The sequence below is a fragment of the Mastomys coucha genome, unplaced genomic scaffold, assembly GCF_008632895.1.
Source record: "Mastomys coucha isolate ucsf_1 unplaced genomic scaffold, UCSF_Mcou_1 pScaffold9, whole genome shotgun sequence".
NCBI classification, from domain to species: domain Eukaryota; kingdom Metazoa; phylum Chordata; class Mammalia; order Rodentia; family Muridae; genus Mastomys; species Mastomys coucha.
Genome location: NW_022196915.1, coordinates 91,390,321 through 91,395,689, shown reverse-complemented (window position 1 = coordinate 91,395,689; position 5,369 = coordinate 91,390,321). Strand labels below are relative to the sequence as shown.

General features: G+C 34.8%; 1 pseudogene; it reads left to right on the top strand.

Moving 5' to 3' along the window:
* The first annotated feature begins 389 nt into the window (after nt 1-389).
* On the top strand, nt 390-628 carry LOC116084215 (annotated as a pseudogene).
* Nucleotides 629-5,369: the final 4,741 nt, after the last annotated feature.

Below are 5,369 nucleotides of genomic sequence, written 5' to 3'. Positions count from 1 at the left end.
ATAAGCCCCAGACTTCTCAGACTTCTCAGAATATAGTAGCCTCAGGGAGTTGTGTAGGTTGCACGAATATGGTTAAGACTTGAAGTGAAGTTTCTTTTTTTCTTTTCTGCACCATGATTGGATATCAAGAAGCCACTAGATGGCTTTAGGACAAAAAGTTTAGAGAAAAACTTGGTCAATGACAGCAGCACCTGTGTGTGTGTGTGTGTGTGTGTGTGTGTGTGCGTGTGTGTGTGAAAGAGACATACCAACTATATGAAGAGTATTTACATTGTGTTAGGTTATTTTAGGCAAACTAAAGATTTATGATACAAAAGGCTATATAAAAATAATATGTCCTATGTGTATAATAACATGCCTCTACCCTCTCAAACCGCCATCCCATAGACATGGATCAGGTAATGCAGTTTGTTGAGCCAAGTTGACAATTCGCAAAGAACTCAATTCATCTGGTTCAAAAGGTGCACCAAACTCGAGAAAAAAATTCCAGAAGCTCGCCATGGCCACAGCAATAGGATTTGCTATCCTGGGATTCACTGGGTTCTTTGTGAAACTGATCCATATCCCTATTAATAACATTATTGTGGGGCTGGGTCCTTTCTCATCATGGGCACTAGTGAACAAATGAGGGTGTGACAAGTTCATGAAGTAAAGCATTGTCTGTAAAAAAAAAAAATATGTAATTTTATATGAAATGAGTCATCTCAGAGTTTTGTGTTCACTGAGGTCCTAAAACAAATACACTATAAATGCTCCATGATGGCTGTTTTAGAGAAGTAAAATATTACAAATACTTAAGGCAAAGTCTTACAGAAGATTTGGTGATCATTTTCAAGTTTATGTGTGTGTGTGTACGTGTATATATATATATATATATTTCTATAACATTATAATGCAATATTTCACTTTATACTCTTTATAAGTTTTTCTGCTTCTACGACTTTTTTAAGGAATCCTTTGGAAATCTAAGTCTTTTACATCCACAGTTTCCTACCTTGAATCGTAAACATCAGCTCCTAGCAGCAGGTGCCGGTACCTACAGCTGTTCTTTCTCATACAGCACCTCGGAATGTGGTGTTGGGCAACACACCAGCCTAGGAAATAGTTCTTACTTCCTGTGATATTAACACTGATTCTAAAGACAAGAACAGATGTTCAACTAGAAAAAACTCCTGAGGCGTAGGAGTATGTTTCCTTTGGTGCTTCCATTAACTCTGACCTTCACAATAGACAAATGTACTCGCTCCCAACAGAAACACTGAATACAAGCTTTTAAGAGTACAAGCTAACGAGTTGAGAACCTTGCTCAAGGATTCTTTCACTAAAAGACATATTCCATTAAGCAGCCCAGCCTGTGTGCACTGTGGTCCTCTTTGCCTTGTTCCGTTTGGTGCAGCTGGCCATCCTGGTTCAGTGGAAAACTAAGTCTTCCTCAATTGTAGCACAAAATATACTGTAATCGCAGATAATGGTGAGAATACTGTAATAACAGAGATAATGGTGAGAGAGGAGAATAATATCTTTTCCTGCTCAAGGGATTGTATTCTTCAATTTATTACCCATCTTAATTGAGGATAGATCGAAAACAAAACATGCTACTAACAAATACTTGGGACGATCCAACACACGGAACACCAAGAAAGCCAGACTGGTACAACTAAATGTTGTCTTCTAATCACTCCTTCTCCATGGTTAGGCAAGTAAGTACAGGATGTGAGCTTCGATATCATTCTTTGAAGGTACTTTGTGGGGTAGCTCCTGTGATATTATTGAAGGAGTTTGCTGAATTTAGTATCATCGTACGTTCCCCAACAAAAATGTTTTCATCCTTAATATCTTATAATTACTTGAACATAAGACACTTCCATTTAGCTTTGATTACAAAACTGTAAAAGTCTACATAACTAAATAGCTGACTGTTGTTGCTATATATGTCTTTAAACAGTAAGAAACATTTAGGATTAATTATCTTAAGAGTTGTCCTTACTCATAAAGCACTAAACAGCAAATACCCCTTCTCCGTCTCCCTCCCTTTCCCTCCATCCCCCCCTTTCTCTCTCTCTCTCTCTGTCTCTGTCTCTCTCTCTCTCTCTCACACACACACACACACACACACACACACACACACACACACACACGTGTGTGTGTGTATTAAGTGAATCATGACTACCACTTAAAGATATAGGTATCAAAATGCTGTTTACCCTTTGTAGATGACTAATGTCAGAATTGCACATAGGCAAAAATTAACCCCAAGTTCCGCAAACAGAAATGAGTGTTTTGGTTGAATAACAAATATCAAACTGAGTGTATGAGTTGGATAGTCAAAGTAGTCCACAAGTAGGTTATAAACAAATCAACAAAAACAAGACATGACACTAAAATCTCCATTCTATAGAAAATACTGTGGGGGAGGGAAGAGAAAGATAGAGACTGTCAGGGACAGGAAGAGAATAAATAAATTGTCTTAACTATTCATAGCACATGGACCCAAACAAGAGTCTTTTTATTCTTTGTTAATTAACTTTTCATTGGCAAAGAAAAAAACATACATTCTTAACATTTTTATATAACATTATATAAAAATATTTTATATTTTTTTAAATATATATCCATTGTGTGATTGGTAATGAACTACTTAGCATATGCATTACTTCATTTATTTCCAGTGTTGAGAATGCTAGCAACTACTCTCTAGTGTCTTAAAGAGAGTGTAGCATTGCACCTAGTTACATTCACTGGTCTTAAATGCATCTTTTGAATTTTTCCCTCCTAACAAAAATTTTGCCTAACCTAAACCTTGACCCCAACATGCTCTGTTCTTAGTCCTCACTTATAATTTGTCTGTACAGGTCTATAAAGGATTTGTCACAAAAAGTATTATAAATGTCTTCATTTTTAAGAAGATAAAACAGAATAAAAACGTCACATATGCAAAAGTAACGTAACTACAACTATGAGCAAAATTTTCTTAAGAGAAATATATTTTTGAGTGGAGTTTAAAGTAAATGCTCAATATACCAACACTGACAAATATAGATAGATATGCTCATAAGAAAGTTTCCAGAAAAAATTTAATCGAGAGAATTACCACATTCATGAAATAAACAGTGCATAAAATAAAAAAATTTCTGTAATAAACATCCACAAAATATTAATAAACTTTGGTATCCTTAGATCATCACTAAGAAAAAATAAAATAAAGTGAAAAAGTTGTTGTCAAAATGAAGGAAAAATATATACAGTCTTCACAGAAGAATACATTTAGAAAAAGGTTAAATTAACAATACATGAGGTGTAGAGACATTTCCTCATAATGTAGTCAAAAAATATAGTTAAACAGCATGAATAAAATTAAAAGTAGTTTTGATTTGAATGGACATTCATGTGGAAGTTCTTCAGTAGGAGAGGAGAAAAAATAAAGTAATAATTCAAATAAAGTGTTACAACACAAAAGTAACATTTAACTACAGTCCCATTTTAATTGAATATATTACCAGAAAAGAGTTGATTAGAAATTCAAAGCAAAGAATCCTTTTAAACATGAACAAATACAATTCAAACTTATAAGAAATATTTATAAAAATATCTATTTTTAAATTAAGATTTTTTTAAATTTTTTTAGTTTTTTTTTTTTTAGATTAAAATATAATCATAGCATTTTCTCATGCCCCTCCCTCCCTCCAAGCCTTCCAGCGTATTCTCCTTTGCTCTCTTTCAAATTCATGGTCTCTTTTTCTTAAGTGTGTGTGCATGTGTGTGTGTGTGTGTGTGTGTGTGTGTGTGTGTGTGTGTTTGTGTTCATTCCTAATAAATAGTACAATCTGCTCTGGCCTTAAAATACCTGTGTGATTTCAGGGCTTACTCTTTGAACAAGTTTGATTCTTTGCAGCATGTTTTTAATGCACCGGGCAGAATCAAATAAGAAGTGCTAAAATTATTCTGTGTAACCCCACACGCATACTTAAAAAGAAAACCAAACTGGATTTTAGAAAACTAGGTATTTAATTCAAAGATAAAAGAATGAAAGATCAAACACAAACTACAATGTCTCTCCACGGGGAAAGAAGCAATGATAATGGTGGGAACGAACCAGAGGGACGGCAGTAATTACAGTGGCAACAGTAAATAAAGGTAAGAGCTGACGCTGGGAACACGCCTGCCTTATAGGCTATACCGAAGGGGAAAAAAAAAAAAAAATATATATATATATATATATATATATATATATATGTACAGTTCTGGAAATGAAAAGGTTACATAATTACAGATGTGATCCATATCTAGTAAATCCAGTGACATTATTGTATTCATGTTTCACTAATAAAATGAATGAAATATGAAATAACCAAGTTGTCTCAAGCAGAGCAGAAAATCCAGGCCATGGGAGGGACCATATCAGCTGGCCAAACACCCCCATTGTTTAAAGTATAAATCTAAAATTTCTCTGCACAAATTATAATCATAATGTGCTCCCTACTTGGAGTTCTAGCCTCATTTTCTCTCAACCAAATTCATATGCTTTATATCTCTGTCACTACAATATTTTCATAATTCCTCAATATGAGTCAGAACAGGCCTCCTTCTGCAATACTGTCAAGTTTCAAATCTATAAACAGTAGAGTGAAGAATATCTATTAGGGAGTTGAAATATAAATGTTCCAACACAGGATGCTACAGAGAATGTACCATCACAGGATGCTATGGAGAATGTACCAAGTGAGCATCTAGATCATGTAACAGAGATTGTGGACAAAGTAGAAATTAATGAGGAAAGAAAGGTAATCTTCTTAAATTAAGATATAAGTATAAAGTAAAATATAAACTATGGCGTTAAACAGACAAAGCTGAGATAAGGAATATGTTTCTCTTTATGTATCCATGAGTGATATAAAACTGTCTGTCCCTGACAGGGCACATCTGTGTATCTGGCCAAGATAAACTGGTATAGAACCAGTTTACAGTGTAACAGTAGTTTTTGAAATGCTGCCTAGCAAGGTAAAGAAAAAAATAATAAGGATAGTAGGGCTATGCAGATAGACAAGTGAATAAAGTCTAGTTCATAACAAAGTAAGGTGAATCTCATAAGAGTAAGAATTGATCATATGAAATGAGCCATGCCTTAGAATGATCAGGAATACTTTACTGTATTTTAAAGTGATGAATCCAATGAATGATATAGTCAAACCTGGTCATTGCAAACCAAGTTACTGGAGGAAGGACACAGATGAAGAAGATTGGAAAGGAGGCATAGAGCCATCCAGGGAGGATGTGAGGGCTCAGCAGCCTCCAATGACCCAGGACAGTATAACTGCACAGGGTCAGGCGTCATCATCCAAACTTTCATGATTGAAAAACGGTAGTTTTGT